Source organism: Gambusia affinis, linkage group LG23 (assembly GCF_019740435.1).
Source record: "Gambusia affinis linkage group LG23, SWU_Gaff_1.0, whole genome shotgun sequence".
NCBI lineage: Eukaryota > Metazoa > Chordata > Actinopteri > Cyprinodontiformes > Poeciliidae > Gambusia > Gambusia affinis.
In genome coordinates this window covers 12953412-12971417 of record NC_057890.1, presented here as the reverse complement: position 1 = coordinate 12971417, position 18006 = coordinate 12953412, and positions in this window count along the sequence as shown.

Genomic DNA, 18006 nt, shown 5'->3' with positions numbered 1-18006 from the left:
TAGACTGTATGAGAAGGAACAAAGTCTGGAAACACAAATGTTTTTCCAGACCTAGCCAGACCTAAAAAATGCAACCATTTACTTATTTTTGCAGATTGTGTACAAGCCCCTCATGAGCACCTCAAGGCTGATTTTGCGCATCTTCACTGTCAAAACAACACGGTGTGTGTATTTATTAGGACAGCCTGTGCAGTTAGGATGATAGTTCTGGTCCCTCATAGTCATACTAACTAGTTTAGTTCAACTCTTTTCAACAGTACTTTATTAATTCCTTAGGTATATTTAATAATTAGTGTTTAATTTGTTTTTAACTCGGCTTATGACAAATACTGAACAGTGAAGTTGTTAATACCTTTAAAATCTTGTTGCTAAATTCTGCACCAGAAGTGCATAACAAATGTCCTGGAGTTTTCTAACATAAAATTAGGTCACATTTCAACCCAACATGAACTGAAGATAATGGAAAAATAACAATTGAGCCAGGAGTAAACGTCTCTGTACATTTACCAGTTTTAAAGTTAACTGTAACACATGAAGGAGACATGCCGAACACCAGCACGGTGGCAACAGGCACATTATAAAACTGAAAAGACCAATGTTGTAAGATGGTTTGCTTTTATGCAGCAGTAGCAGCGGAAAAAAGGAAGAGGTTTTTGCAAGCAAACATAATGGTCCACATGTGTATCACACAGACATCTGTGAACAGGCAGCTGCCTCATTACCGACAGGGATTGTGGGTGTGCATTGCTGAATGCCGGCAGCTCGGCAAGTGAGATAAAAGTCAAACACCATAAAAGTGAAAGAGAAAGAAGGTAAAGGCCATAATCGTAAGAAATAATTAAACTTGGAAACCCCCGAATTTTCCTTCTATTTCTGATTGACAGAAAGTGATGTGGACACGGAGCACCTGAAAAAGAAAACAATGTGCTGTAGCATAGACTGTTTTTAATGTGTGGGCCTCCAGAGCTGGGTAAAATATGGCCCTGGCTGCTGCCAGACAGGGGTGGGGTATCCTGTCATTACGCCAGGGTCTCAGTTAGCATAATGAATGGAGGCTTTTATCTCGCAGCCACTTTTGAACTCCAGTGGAGGAAAGAATGTCAGGTTGGGAATGAACACAGAGATCTGGACTGCTGGTTTGTGTGGGCAGAATTTTCCAAAAAACATCCCAGTTCCACTGTGGAGAGAGGCTGAACACACACTGCATGTCCGCCGACCCCGGGCACAAAGAACCGCACAAAGACCAGGAAACACAACACGCACGGGTCAAAATTAAGTCAAACCAACATTGGCTTCATTCATCAAGACACAAGACAAAACAATGTCTATAGCTTTTCCCCCAAAACGTACAAGCAGAGATGTGAACATTTCCTGAATACAGATAATATTTTGACTCTTTGGGGAGGTTCCAGTTTATCATTCCTGTAAAATTATGGTGTCGCCAAAGAATGAAACTCTGAACTTGGAAAAAAAAAAAGTACTTACATGACCGAGTAGATTTGTGCTCTCTGTGCAAAGAGCTGAAGATTATTGAAAAGTCAGAGGTAAATTAGTTTTCTACTTGTTTTTATCTCAATGCCTAGCAAAACAAATGGTTCCCATTCATATCTGACTGTTTAGAAGAATCATTGAAATCAATCTGATCTATCCAAATCAAATTGCAAAATCATTTCTTTCAAAATTGCAATACAACCAAATAGTATAGTAGATACCGAAGGAATTCAGTCAGCGGCATTGGTTCCCGGTTTCTGCAGTAATCATTCATCCACAGGAAGGACAGGGAGACAGTGGGCAGGAACCATTTTCCTCTGTTTAGCCTGGCCAGGTGTAGTGTGAGAACTGAAAGGAATCCTTGTGATCATCATGGTCAAATGATGCCATGAATATAATCTCTGATGGAAATGGTTAAATTTGTAAAGAATGTCATCACCATCACCCCTCAACAGAGCTATGCCTGTATTAGTGTGGGTATTTGGCCAAAGAGGAGCCAGCTGAAGGTCTTTTCTCCTATCGTCTAATAATGTTGATGCTTTTTCAAGTGGTTTTACAGTGAACTATGTTTCTCTAGATTAAGAAATAATCCTCTTTAGCTTTTTTTTTTTAATAGAATTTTTTTCCTAAAATTTCCTAGTGGTGGCTTTGAACCAGGGAATTAACCTCATCTTATTTGGTTAACCTCATTTCAGCTGTGTAATGAGCTGAAATGATATAACAGGCATTAAATATGTAACAGGGTCAACAAAACAGGATGGGTTCTTAATTGTTGCAGCACTCTGCTATTTTCTAAACTTGTTCAACTTGTTTCCCGTATTTTAAACGTTCATCTTCTCTTCGCCTTTATGCACATGCACAAAAAACTATACATGACAACAAGTGTTTACCTTAAATAAGCCAGACATGTTTTATATCTTGGTATTGCTTCCTGTGGCATATTGTGTGTTTGAATATGCCCAATTCAGAACATTAATTATCTAACTGGAGCACCTTTTTTTTTTTTTTTTTTTTTTACTTGTACATACAATTAAAGTCAACAAAAATAATCTCTTCTGCAGAACAGCCAGCAGACTACCTGTGTAGAAAAGGAGTTCTTTTAATGTGAGAGTAGCTGCTAAACAAACTGATGTCACCCTGAGTGTCTAAGGTGTGGCTCAGCCAAAGCGATCACCTGCACAAAAACAAGTCAGTGAAACTTGTTGCCCATCCCACTCTGCTACCAGGAAGAGACTTGTCAGAGAAAAACCACAAACTTTCCATGATGCCGCCTCCCTCCCTGCTCATGTGAACCCACACAGGAACTTGTTTTGGCCTCGTCTTTTTCCTCTGGACTGTCGGTTCTGGCTCAGCCTTGACTCACCCACAAACATGAAGCACAGCGCTCACTGAATGTCTCATCCTTTTTTAGAAGCATTCCTATCATTTGAGGTTTTTTTTTTTCCTCCACATGATTTGGCTTAAATGCGCCCGGCTCTACTTTATTCATTTGCACTTCAAACCAGATGGTTTCGAAGTTTCTGAGGACTGTACCTGCCTCTTAATGTAGCTGTATTCTATTATTTAACTCATGCGCAAAGCTTGGCCGAACATCCTAAGTTATTTATGCTCTGAGCTTAGAATGAAAAAAAATGCACAGATGAGAGACCTTGTGTGTAACTGTATTTACATGACTGTCTTCTGCTCACACATGGATCTCCTGATGCAGGGTGACTCAGATCAGAGGAAGCGTCAAAAACAGAAATCTTACTTATTCGAATAATAATAATATAACATGAATAATCAAGAATTCATAAAGCTGTGCATATCTCCCCACATGCATGCCTGTGTGTGTTTATTTGTAGTATTGGTACGTCAAGCTATTGGACGCTTGAAATGCCTGTAAAGTCCAGCTTTGAATGCTATCTTGTTATCTAAAAACATCAAGTTACTTCACCTTTATCATCTATTTTGCAAAAGCGAAATGCTTCTGAAAGGTTGTTGCATTGCTACCATTAAGCTAAAACCATTTTTATAGTAATAATAATAATAAGCAAACAGCGTACATTAAGCATTATTGTTGAAGACAGTAAAAAAATGATATTTGTTGGAAATTAACTGCAATTAATTTGATCATGACTAGAATAAAACCCATAACCCTTCATACTGCACAAGTGATGAGTTATTCACAAAGACAGGAAGAAGATGAAGAAACATGTCTTTACAATTTTATGTACATTCCTGTCAGCATGTGGTATCTGGGAATCCTGCCCAGTTACGTTGGCTCATAAACACAAAGGATTGCCTTTCAGGATGTATAATTTTTGCATGAGCATCTTGGATTAGAACGGAGATGCTGAGTGGTTAGTACATATACATGATGTATGTTTTATGCTTCACATTCCTGGATTCTGTTTTCTCTGGTTTCACCACCTCGTTATAGAGTCATAACACAGAGAGGGCCAGAGATCACACACTGTGTGGCCATTGCAAATATCTAACACGACTTAGACTGTGGTAGATATATTTAAAATGCATTACAATTCAGCTGTTTCCAGCCTTAAATAAAAGGACAAATACAAGGAAAATGACCTTATTGTAACTGTTATATTGGGTTGTGGATGTACAATGCTGCGAGGCATATCATCTTTCCAATGCCTTTAATAAATGCAACGAAAACATTTGCAATTTACACATTTCTTTTTTAACTATGTTGCTTCAGAATGTTTAGTAAGTAATACATGACTTTGTATTGGATGTAAATGTGTAAGTTTTTACCAAACAACTTTAAGCTTTGATTAGATGAGAATGAGATTGAGCTTTCAGGCAATTTCTTTAATTAACTGGAAACATATTAGGCTGCATAGCAAAATAAACTCCATGATAAACCATTAAGTTGGTCATATTTGACCAATTAAAATCAGCAAAGTAATGGTTCACCTGACAAAAATCCACCTTCTTAGTCTCCAAGACCTAATTGTACAGAAAATCTGTGGGATAAGCTGAAGAGAATAAAAAAACACTGAAGAAATTAACATTTTTATACGAACTTGACTTACTGTTGACTGCAGGTGCAAAGTAAACTTTGAGCTTTTGTGTTTGAAATGATTGATTCGTCTTACAAAGCATTCCTCAGGTCAACTGTGTCTTAATGCAAGAAACTGAAAACACAGTTTATAAAGTGCCCATTAGCTTGTGAGTGGCTTGAAAATACAATGCACAAAGCCTGTATGTCTGTCACCAACCATATTTTTCATGGTGTAGACTTCAAAAGTCAGCAGAAACAGTGTGATATTATCATGCAGGTAGATGAAAAGGATGAGACAGCTGCAAACAGAGCTTTATCATCGACTTCTGTCAGCCTGCCGAGTTGCGGCTTCAAAGTAAGACTTCCCCCACTCGAAGCAGCAAATGAGCGACGCCAAGAATATACGTGTGTGAGAGCGAGTCAGCGGCAGTCGTACCTTGAGCACCTCTGCATGACTCATACTTTAAAAGCCCTCAGACAGCTGAAGATCAGATCCAGTCTGGGCACAGGCAGGCTATCACATTTCTGTGTGCCGCTGTTTGTGACGCAAACTGCAGCTTCGCAGAGCACTGCAGAAATATTTGGAGCAGTTAAACCCAAAGTGTGAAGATCTCGGCTCTGGATCTGCAAAAGTGGAAAAAAACTGTAACTGCAGGAGCAAAGACTGACTCCACGGCCTTTTAGTCGACCAGATTCATGCAGAAAAAGACTGAAGTCATTCTATGTCAGATCATTATTACATTTAACCCAGTAAAGTGAACTCAAATGGTATACAAACACTGAGAATTTGCTTACCAAGAGTTGAAAACCAAATTTGTTACTGCACATGTTTGAACTGGATGTTACCACCAAGCAGCTCACACCCTGTTGTATTAAGTCACAACCTGTCAAGGAACACTTTTAATGATTAAAACACGAAAACATCTTCAGTCGTCAATCATGCTATCACTCCAAACAGTCAGTGAAGCAAACATGACATTTTGATATTCACATGGGGTAACATCAGCCCGCAAGCATAATAACGCAATGTTAAAGTTGCAGCTGCAAAGTAAGCACGTTGGATAAATGGGGCGGGGAGGATCAAGCTGTCCAAGACTTTCCCTCTGAACAAAAGACAGCAAGTATCAACCAGTATGAGTCTTCTGCTTTTCAGCTTAAGTAGTTGGACAAAAATGTGCTACTTAAATATACACAAGACCTTCTATGTAAGAACATGAGCTTGAAAATTCTAGGTCATCTCAAATATATGATCACCTTTACAAACGAATTAAATAATAGTTGAAGTACCTTTGAGTCTATAGAAATGTGCCAGACTGAGGAAAGAAAAACTCAAAAGAATTTCGTTACTTGAAATAGACTCAATAAATCTGTATTTTTTAAATCACTGTTTAATTTGATGAAAGCTTTTCTAGCTTAGTGTCAATTTAATAACTGTCAAACCCATGTAAATGTCAGAACTAAGACTTTTATTTATATTAATAACCATCATCTACCCACACTGTCTAAATGCTATACTTGCTGCTTTCTCTTGGCTACAGTCACTTCATATTATCCTCTGCCTAACAACATGTAAAATTAATCTGGCTGAACAGCGATGGGGTTCATGCCAGGACATGTTCAAGACCTACCCAGCTGATGAAGGCTGGATTTGAAGAGCGTGGCGAAAGAGACAGAAACCCGAGAGCTTAAATTTCACTTTACCTCAACATTAGTAGTGCATTTTTCACATCTAATAGAAGAGAAGAACAGAATATGATATGTCTGGAGTCCTTTTAGAGGTGTCTTATAACACCACAGGTTGCATAAAATGTTGAGCAGGGTGTAGCTTATATGAGAGACACCAATGCTGAACTTTAACTGATGTGGTTTACTGATGTTATGTCAAGGACTTGTCAAGACTTGTCTGGCTATATCTAGGACAGGATCACTAAGGTGCGTCTGTCGGAGTGAATGACAGCTAACAGCTGCAGAGGAGGTCTTAAAGACTTCTGGAACAGTCGTGTAGTGATCCGATCAGAACACTTCACTTGATCAATCTGAAGACTTCGCAGTGTTCTGGTCGATCTGGTAGATTTTATTTGATACCAAGGCCAATCTACCAAGTCAAAAACAAGCTAGTCTGATTAAAGCTCAAAGCAGATGGATTTATGGCACAGATTCAGAGCAGCTCATCCTCAAAAGACCTTAGAAAATATGACACTTTTTTTACAATGCTACAAAAGGAAAAAAGATGCGTTCATGTTAGATGTTTCGGTGCTTTGAACAGACGCTACATAGGTTACTGCAATCAAGCAGGGAGATAATTTGTAGAGAGGCACAATCAGATGGTTGTTACCCACATTATCTGCAGACAAGATAACAGTTTGTCCTTGAAAGACTTAGTCTTTCTAATAATCTGACCTTTTAGCACTGCCGTCATTTATACTGTGTTCTGAACATATGGCCACAAAGGCTTTCAGGACTGAAAGCATATGCAATGGCTCCATCCTACACAGACATGCACATATACCCCAAAGGCAGCAAATTGCTATGAGGGAGCATACTGATCTGGGCTAAAACTCTGACAGGCTCTGCCTCTCTGTCGCTGCAGTAATTAAATGAGCAGCACTCAGGAAATTGGCCCTGCTCTGAGTTTGTTTCTACTGTCACTGTTTCAGGGAGAGCAGGTACAGGTGGTCAGAGCAGAGACAGAGAGAGAGAGAGAAAAAGAGAAAGATGATTGTGGGATAGAAAATGTTGCAAATGTGGGATAAAAATAAATCTGGGTGACAAACAAGTTCCCAAGACAATCCGAGTGAGATGTCTATCAGGATTAGGGAGGAAACAAGTGAGGATTCTTCTTGGTGGGGTGTGACCGCTGTATCTTCTCACTTGAATATTACTGGAAAGACAAAAAGGTTGGCCATTGTGTTTCTATGCTCCAATTTGTTCTGTTATTCTGCTGGTTTAGTTAAAGAGAAAGAGCTGAGGTGTTGAAGGGCACAGAGGTTAAGTAGGTTCAGTGGTCAATGAGGATGGAAATGTTATTTTGTACATCTCCTAGAAAACAGTGCTGTGAAATTATATCCCCTTTAAAGATTTTGTTTTGCTTAATTGTCACTTTTAAATGTTTCAGATTATCAAACATTTTTTTGTTGTGAGACAATGACAATCTTAGCAGATACAAAAAAAACAACACTTTTTAAGCAAAATGTCTTTACCACCTCTAATTTCACTGTACCCACCCAACTTTGCATCCCATGACTTTGATGCCCACGGCAACTTTTAAGAAGCAACTGCAAGTCATCATATTTCTTCTTCCGATTGTTGTTTTGCTGCTCTTGAAAGCCCCAGGTGTGTCTTGTCCGTGTGAGATTAGATTCTTGGCTGCGGCGCGTTCAACCTTCAGTGATTGTCCCCATTAGCTGGAAGGAGACAGAGGACACTAATTGACTTCCCTACTTGCAGCAGCAAAATGGTTGATCAAGTGTTGGCAAGCTACAAGGGCTGGAAGGCAGGACTAATTCCAGCCTTGTGAGGTTCTGCCGATTGGAATCTCATTAAGTCATCCCCTGCTAATGCTCTCATGTTCTCCTGTCAGATGAACCGTCCAAGACCATCAGCATGGCATGTTCATTTAATGGATTCCATTATAATCAGATATGTCTTATAAAAAGGACTGGTGTTCAAATCAGTTAATGGAAAAAAGGTGAAGGTGACAAACTCCAAACAGCACATGCATGGTCACAAAGTAAAATCAGGATGAAAGGTGACATGTACAGGAGAATAACCAACTAACAGAGCAGCAAAGGTAATGTTAGGCTACATAAGCTAAATGTTTACCTGTCAGCTCATTAATAAGAACTGAGGGCATCTAAAGATAAAAGCAAAAGGATTTTTTTATTTTTTTTTTACAATGTCTTTCAGTTATTTGATATTGCATTACCAGAACATCTCTGAACACCACTGGATGTTTATAAAGTGTTTTTTTCCAACGGGAGATGAAGAGAAAGGTTGTTTATTCGAGTAGTTTATTGGAAACAAGCATTTATACAACTTTGTTCAGGTTTAAAATCCTAAACTGTTTTGCTACCTTGAATCTAAATGTCTAACCAATCTCTTTTGTACACATTTATGGTTGCATTCTTGGTTTGCTGTGTTTGTGCTTGTTACAGATGAAATCTGGAAAAAGTCTCTGCTGTAGGGGTGGGGGAATACTAGTTAAAGATCTGAGATAATCTGTTGACAGAACAAGTATAATTTTTGCAGGCAACACAAGGACATAGCAAACATCTGGAAGAAGGTGCAAGCAATCTGGTTAGAGTTTGCAGGAAGATGGATGGAGCCTTACACACAGCGATCCTGGAAGAAAACACTCGAGGCCAGGGCAGAGGTTGACCTTCCAGCTGCCTGAACCAATGAAATAGTTCAACTCAAAGGGAACAGCAAGAAAAAAAATCTAATGGGAATCTTTTGTAAAACATGAAAACTGATGTTCAACGATAATCTCCAATAAATCTAGATGATTTTTAATTATAGAGGAAGGTGGATCCAGTGACCTGGTGAGCTTTTTCAGCTTTGAACAAGCAAAATAAATAAAGGAATGCATCAGTTTTGTCAAAATAATGCAATTTTATGTGATATTCAAAAAACACAGCAGTGTAATAAACTATAGCAATGTGAAAAGGTTTAAAAACCGTGGACACTCTTTTCACAGTAACTGGTAAATACACCTTCCAGACTAAGCCGAAGTCTAGACTAAATCTGTCATCACCTTACAGGAACAGGGTCACTTGTTCCCGCGTCCAGCCAGAATCTCAGTTCTCTGTCTTTACGAGGGTATTTCCTTCCATCCAGCGCGAAGCAAAAGCAGGAACAAGTTACTGAAGTGTAAAATACCCGTCTTTGTTCAAGACAAAGCTGTCCTTTGAAGATTAGCATACTGTTCTCAGTTGGACTAGGATTGGATTCTGTGTGAAGGCAAAACTGCACATTTTGCAAAGAACAGTTCTTGTGCATGTTTGGGTGCCCTGCTCAGCACGTCTCTCTGGGAAATAAAGTTGACATCCTGAGTCAGGTGATTGTAATTGGCCAAGGCAGAGGCGCCTCAAATCAAGGAGCTCTTTGATGGCAGAAAACAGATTAAATGTGACTGAACATTTTTGCTAAGCATTCCATTTTGATTTTACTTGTAATCCCCTGCTAAAACAGAAGAAAAAAATTTAGAAAATAGCTTCAAATGGTTCCAACATGTGATAAAAATGATCAGAAATCAGTTGCATATTCTACAAACTATATATAAAAATCTTTTGGTTGTTTTTAATACAAGAAAAAACAAGAAAAGCTGCTGCTATATAACAGTGTGCATACCAAATTTAACTCATTCCCAAGCACAAGATTTGTATCAGTTATTCATTAAACATTTACAGCACTAAATGGTCAGAGTTCAACTTTGAAATATGCTGATAAAAAAAACAAACAATCATTAACCTGCTGTCTGGCTGTAATTATAATCACAGAGGATCACAGCAGTTATTTAAAAATTATTTAGTTTTAGTGAAATAAACAAGAACAGTCTCTCTGATCACTGTATAAAACTCTGATATGACTCTAGTGTGCTAAAGTCCAAAATGATACGAGGCTGTTTTTGGATCATATAACAAGAGTAGCAAGATGATACTCATACACACATCACCACACACAACTTGGAACCCTTCATTAGCTAAAAGCTTTAAATTATGGACAGCTGCAGAAGTCCTGCCATATGGTACAGTAGACGGAGGAACTTAACGACAGCATGTGTTTGTTACAGATAAGGCTTAGCTTTGTTGGCTTGCCGTCTTAAAGAAACTCAGCAATTTGCACCAACCATCAGGAAGACACTCATGACGAAAAGTGCGGCGTTCACTTTGGAGTAAATATATTTTTATTACTTTATTGATACTTGCTGTTGACTGAAGTGTGCAAAACATTTTATTAGCGTTTTTTTCTTTTTTCTTTTCATTTTTTTAATTTACTTTGGAACATGGTGTATGCCTTTTCATCACAGACCCTCATGGCATCCACAGAGATATAAAACACTATACAGAACAACACAGAGGCACATAATAGAAGAGCTGATGTTTCCCACTGGGTGTCTGTCTACCAGCAAAAAGCTACTGCCATGGTTACTCAGAGGCAGGTCTGCACATCGCCTTCACATGACTACATTTTCTTTTTGTTCTTGGTAATTAAAGTGGATTATCAGGGGTTTTTTTTTTACACTATTATTATATTGTTATATGGTCTGATCCCTTCCAGTGGGACTTTAACTGGAACAAGATGAGTGAACGAGATGTGCAAATACATGCTAATTTACTGGCGGAGTACGTTTACGCTCATGCGTGTGAATATTTTAAGCATTCAGATGGTCTCCACAAATGTCACAGTTTGCTTGTTGTTCAGCTAGGCTCTCTGCAACTAAATCACATTTTATTACCGTCTGTGGGAAGATGATGACATCATGCAAGTATAGATTTATTTATTTTAACTGTAGCAAATTATTATGAGTTCTTAGTAATGGAGAAGTAAGTCTGGTAATGCCTTTATGGCGTTTGTGTTAGCCAATATTGTCATTACTGAAATGTTATACATGACACATCTCAAAATGTTTCTGCTGCTAACAAACTAGCCTTTAAAGTGAAAAAGCCGTTAAGAAATTGTGCTGCTTCACAAGAATCTGAGTTGATGTGCTAAGTATTTTTGGTGGATTGGATCTTTTATGATATCAAAAGCATTTTTACAGCCACTGAAGTGCAGTTGGCAAACAGTTAAAGGAACAAGATAGGAAAAGAACAACATAAATCTTTTCCACCAGGAAAAGCCTTCTATGTTATCCTTCTCTGTTCTGGTCCTCGTGCTAGTTGCTTGTACGTCAGCAAGTTTAGTTCTCATTGCTACACCTAGAAACCTTTATATTATGAGGAGACCTACAGGTTATTCTTCATCATTACAATGTAAACTTGTGTAAAACAAAAGAACTGTTCAATATGCAGTGACTACTTCATTGAAACTCTGATATGGCTTATTAGAACGTTGTATAACAGCTCTACTGTATGCCTCTATCAACTTTGCACATCTAGAAACTGAAATTATTTCATGTTCTTGGCCAAATAACTCAAGCTCAGTTAAATTGGATGGATTGGGTCTGTGAAAATATGCTTTTAAGTCTTGTCACAGATTCTGACTTGGATTTAGGTCTAGACTTTGACCGGGTCATTCTAACACATTAATATCTAAAACATTCCATTGTAGCTCTGGCTGTATGTTTAAATCATTGTAATGCTGGAAGGCGAACCTCCACCGCCAGCCTCCAGTTCAGTTCACGTCAGGTTATTTCAGTCACAAGATTTAAATACACATAAAATACAAACAGCTTGACACAATATGTACCAACCAAGAAGGTGTAGACGAGGCTTCAGCTTTGAATGTTTCAAACTGCAGTGAATTAAAACTTCAGTGAACAAAATCGGAACAATATCAGCCCTACATTGTGTTCACACCGAAGTCCTTTACTTAACCAAAAAAGTATTTATTTATTTTTTTTCTGAAAAAGGGAACCACCCACTTTTACTGTAAATAATTTTCCTCCTTTGACAAATACAGATGTGTTTTTTGTTTGCTCCTACTATTGATGTTTTAAACAAACCTATATTTCTTTGTGCATGCCGACGTTTTGAACTTCAAAAAATGATCTGAGTACAGTGAGGAAGCAAATTATTATGCTCTGTATTTAGCTCCATCAATTTTCCCATCATATGTGGACAGCTTTCCTGTCACTGCAGGAGAAAGACATGCCCACAGCATGACGGTGCCATCACCATGTTTTATTATGGGGATGAGGCGTTTTCTGTCAGATGTTTGCGGAAAACTACAAATGGGACTTCTTGTTCTTGCACTCAATTTTTTTCTGAACAATCTCTATATATCGTCAATTTAAGTGCAATCCATTACATGTAATTTAACAGTAAATATGATATTATTGCATTAACGCTAAGGTGGACCTACGCATGTGCTTGCTCCATTTTATTTTAATGACATTATCCAACTTTCAATCCCTTTACCTGCTGGTATCCTTCAGTATTACAGAGGAACCTATTAAAAAGGCCATTAACCAGATTACCTGGACTGCTGTATATGGACTACCTTAAAGATGTAGTCTCAACCTTGATGTATAATTTCAGTAAAGAGTGCACTGACAGTGATGGATAACCCAAGAAGACGGGTAAAAAAGGAGAATAGATGGAAAGCCAGCAGGAGAAACAAGGGGACTGGTTCTCGGCACATCATGAAAGCAAAGCAGAGATCCAAATAAATGAAATAGAAGTCACAGAAGGGAAAGAAGAAATTAGCTTGAAGTGGATTGTATGGAATCAAAGCACTCGGGTTTCATCTGGAGCCATTTCTTTCCTGAACAAAGTGAAGCAGATGGGGATTACATATGGAGCAGTGAAATTGTGGGATGGAAGGAAATGGTGAGAATGGGGCAACACAACAAAACCGAGGGGGTGCTGACCTACTTTGGATGGGAATTTAAATACAGCATCTGAATTAGCAAAGGACAGAAAATGAAAAAGAAAAAAAAATGAGTGAGATGTTGGGGGACTGCTCAACCAAATTCAGACCAGCAAGGAATTCAACTTCAGAGGAGTTTTTGAAGAAGTCTAACTCCTTAGAATGTCTCATGAATATAAACTGATAATCCTCCCAGTTCGATTTGCCGATGTTATGGAAACAGTTTAAACAGTGTTCATTCATCTTTTGTTAAAGTATCTATGAAGTCCCCTGGCTTTGATTTCCATCCCCATCTGTCAGAATCAGAATTCAAAATCAATTTCTAATTATATTTCAGACATTTAACAAGACAGGAGGTGAATAAATGAGAAGAAATGTAGGTCAGAGAAACAGATATCGACTGTAGCAATGTGGGGGGCGTACAGCTAGCTGGGACTGAGAGGAGGGGTCATGTGGCTTTGTTATATTTGACAGATGTGACCAAAAAAAATGGTCTCACTCATCCATAAGGTTTGATTTCCATCTCCTTGAGTTGAATATTTTCATAACCTACACCATGTAGTTCTAGTGCCAAATTCAATCAAAGTAAAAGGACTACAAAAGAATTCCTCACATTTCATGACACTTGCCAGAGTGATGGCGCTTTTATCATCAAATATTTCTGTGACTCATGTGGCGCCAGTGTCAAGTAACGCCTTTTTTTCCCCTTGTTACGATAACACAGCAAAAAGAGAATGAATTTCAGTGACCACATCCAGTCCATTAGCAATCCCATTTGTGTTGTAACCTATCTTGCAGTTCTTCTGTTTTTATTTTGATTATTTCCTTGTTTATTTACATTCAACCAAGTATATATCTGTTCATTCCTTAGTATTTAGTTTCCTAATCAGTTTCTGCATAATTATTTTTGTGTGTGTGAGAGTCTAATTCTTGGTTGTTTATTTCTTTCTCAAGCTCCTCTTATGTTCATTATTCTCCTTCCCTCAGCCTGCCTGCCATTCCTTCTCTCACAGCTGCACCCTATTTCCCAATCAGACTCCTGTCTGTTGTAAGTGATGAAGCTCCCCAGTATTTAAGCTCCTCACTTAAATAGGCGTGAGGAGCTCCTATTCCACTCTGCCTCTCACCCGAGTGGATTTTTCTATTGTTACGTTACGGTACGAGTCTCTCGAGTTCTTTTATGGCTTCCTGTAAGTTTTGTGCTTCCTCATTCAAGTCTCTTTCCCACACCCTCTGACTACTCCTGCATTTTGCATCAGGTCAAGTTTTTTTCTTTCAGCAATAAGGCAAATCAATCTTTCTTACATAACAAAACAACATAACAAGAGTCTCCACTTCTGAAGCAAGCAACAAACATCGCATCTTGTTGAAAGTCGTCATCAAGCAAATGTACATTGTATATATTTATCACAGTTTCAGTTATTAAGCAAAAGCAACTCCAAATAAGTGGGTTTTTAGCCTTGATTTAAAGGAACTCAATGTTTTAACTGTGATCAGTTATAGCCATCGCTAGTTTCTGTGGATACAAAAGAACAAACAGCTCAATGTTTCCTCCTGGTCACTGAACACCTCATGCTACAGTTTTGTTTTGTTTTTTGCTATATCCTTAATATACACTTAAATCAATTCCTGTGTGATATACAAACTGCATTTTGCTACATTTGCTTACTATTCCACACCTGTTCTAGTTTATTCCCATTATCTTTTTGTACCACCATCTGCCAATTCACAGCATTTGCATTGGCTACTGTGGATGTATTTTAAAAACTTAGCTTCCTTGTATGACATCATAGGAAAATCAAAATAAATCATCCAAGATAAGGCAAATTTTCTGGTACATCATTAGGTACAATGGTCGTCTGTCCAAACAATTTTGGAAATACAAGGAACATGGGAATGTTCAGCCATCATTTTGTACAAGATTAAAATGGAGTATGTGTCCCAGAGATGACCATATTTTAATTATCAGTTAAGGGTTGGAGTCTAAGGTTTTAGCTAGTCATGTGTCTTAATTACTTCTCTGCCTAGTTAGGCCATATACAAGCTTAAATGACAACAATGTGCGGTCGTATTTAAGAGTGTTCAGGTCAAACCGTTTAGTTCCTGCAGAACATGGGTACACATGTCTGTTTTTGCAAAAAAAAAAACTCTCATGTTCTCTCCTGAGCAAGGCGAGGGGATGGAGTAGAGATTCATGGAAGAGAACAGGGTGTGCTTGGGCCAGATGAGTCACCAAATGCTGTGAACTCTCTCACATTAGCACATACAACAGCAACAGCCACACTCAAACCACCAGGGATAGACGAAATGTGGCAATGGCGAGATAATCCTGTGTAAAACCACAAGCAGAAAGCTTTCATTACACACACAATCACACTTTATTTAGCTTTTTACAAATGTGCATCTATCTTCCCAAGGCTAACCAAATGTGTGTTTTGTTTTGTTTTTTTGTTTTTTTTGCTTTGCTTTGAGTCTGTTTTGTTTGAGAGTTTTCAAGAATTAGAAACTAAAACTGAATTTTCCAGGCTGCAGGAAAATACCTAAAAATTTTATAAACTGTCTCTCAAATACCCCGGAACATACGCAACTATCCATATGTACAAATAGTTTTTACAAGGCCGAAAATAGACATGTCATTTGTTAGCCGTGCCTAACATTGCAACAAAATTGCCCCTTTCCATTACTAAATGAGTTAGGCTGTAAAACATCTCAAACTTTGAACATCCCACACAGTATTTAAAACAGGAGCAACTGCAAACCTACCAAAACATTTAACGTTCATTAAGAGAGGCAGTGATATCTCTGGAGATGTTGCAGAGATTCACAAATCCAGTTGGAGAATCTGTCAGCAGTACAACCGTTAACTGTCTCCTCCACAATTCAGGCCGTTGTTAAAGAATTTCAAGATTGAGGAAACAAATCCAGAAATAATTATTTTATGCAGATTAATGTTTAACTAGAATGTTGAAGCTGGTGATGTGCCCTAAAAGACTTAATTGCATAAGAGCCAAGGTGCTTCAAAGAAAAGCTTTTCTATGTGGATGCTGCTATCTAATCTAATTGTCCCAAAGACTATACATCCTCCATCAGGTCGACTAATGTGGAAATTTTCTGGTGCGGATGCTCAGGGACGCGGTTGTACGAGGGAGAAAATGGACGACGCCTGAACAAGCTTCTCATGAAAGAAGATCTCTGCTCTGCAAAGAATCCTCCCGGTGATTCGGCTTCCATTGTGAGGGTCAAAGCACTCTGAGAAGAGAAGATGAAGAAGAAGAGAATGATGTCATTCACGCAATCAATGAAGCCATGAGCCGCCTTGATGTGATTTCTGCTAAATTTATTAGCGTCATAGACCACAGGAGCCCCTGGGGTGAAGCCAAGCAGCAGCATGGGGGAAATAACATGATCAAGACTCCTCCCAACAAATCCATCTTCGCTCACACACACTCATTTCCAGAAAGAAAACATGATATATCAGCCTAAGTGTTTTTTTCTGAATTGTTTGTGTGTGAGCATATTAAGACTTCCCTATATAGTGAGCAAATTAGAATGGAAAGGTCAAAGACATAACTCCAATTGTCTTCTGATGGCTATGAAAGGGTTAAGGGTGTTTGTGGCTCTTTACTGTTGACCTCAGAATCTTATAAATAAGAGATAAACCCATCAGATGCTTCTAAGCAGGCGGGAGGTGGAGTGACGACCAGCAGCCTGGGAGCTGTGGGAGGATAAAATCAACGTGAGCTCATTGTTTTTGGTACTTGACTTTTTCGGAGTGAATCTTGGCATAAATTTCGCCAGGTTTTATTATTGCTGTGGGTTGATGCAGTTTCTTTATGAAGTGCATAAGCCAGGACTGAAACCAAAGATCCTCATATAAAGAACCAGCTCAGTTCTCCAGTTCTCGGTATTATTTCATAGAGGGACAGCAACTCTGCAGAGCTGCAGAGGCAACCCTAGAAGTCTGCTAGCATTTGAAGATGGAGTCTTGATAGGAAAGTGTTTTCTTCAAGAAAAATAATTTACTTTTTTTTTCGTAAAGTGCCTTGAGATGACATGTTGCAAATTGGCACCATATAACTAAACTGAATTGAACTGAATTTAATAGAAAATTGTCTGTCACAATAATCTTCTAAATGCATCACAACAAAATTTTATTCACAGCTGTGTGTTGCTTGTTCATTGTTCACTGTAGTTAACAAAAGACATGTCTCTATGGACCTCATAAAGATCTCTAAAGTAGTCCTCAGATATGAGGACAGATAATGATTTCTCTTTATCTGGAAGCACTGATCTTAAAAAGTACTTATGATCACTGTGTGTCCCATATCATGAATCCTAAAATGGGTAAATTACTTTTGTATGGACACTTGAGCTCTAGTACAGTTGTTATTCTTAGAAGGTAAAATTGACTAAACCCAACACTGTGATTTTAGACGGCTAGCAAAACTCAATGCCTGAACATTTATCCCAACTGTACATTTGCAAACAAATCAGTCCAAGGATTTGCTTTGTGGCTCAATGTAAAATAATTTGTTGAGATTGAGTACATATTTTTTTCGTCCGATAGAGGAGACGATTATAGTACAAGGTGTCTCTGGTAAGTTTCTCATCACAGGCCTATCACATTCATCCATAAAACATGTTCACTTTTGAGAAGTTCCACTGTGTCTACCAGAGGGGAAACTTTGTGGGAGAGCAAATGGTAAAAGACTACAGGGAGTTTTGAAATACCCAGAGATTACAGGGATCGAATGTCCTGCGACAATTCAGCATAACCCAGAGTGTTTTATCAGGAGGGATAACAGAGGTTCTGGTTCAGGGACCAAAACCGCTAGAGCAGAGAAAAATAGACTATGACCTCCTGTGAAGAACCAACTAAAGATTAATGCTATTGCATTCTGAGACTGTGCTTCATGCACAGAGGTCACATGGTTTGTCATGTAACTTTAGGACACAAAGGCTTTCATAGTATCATG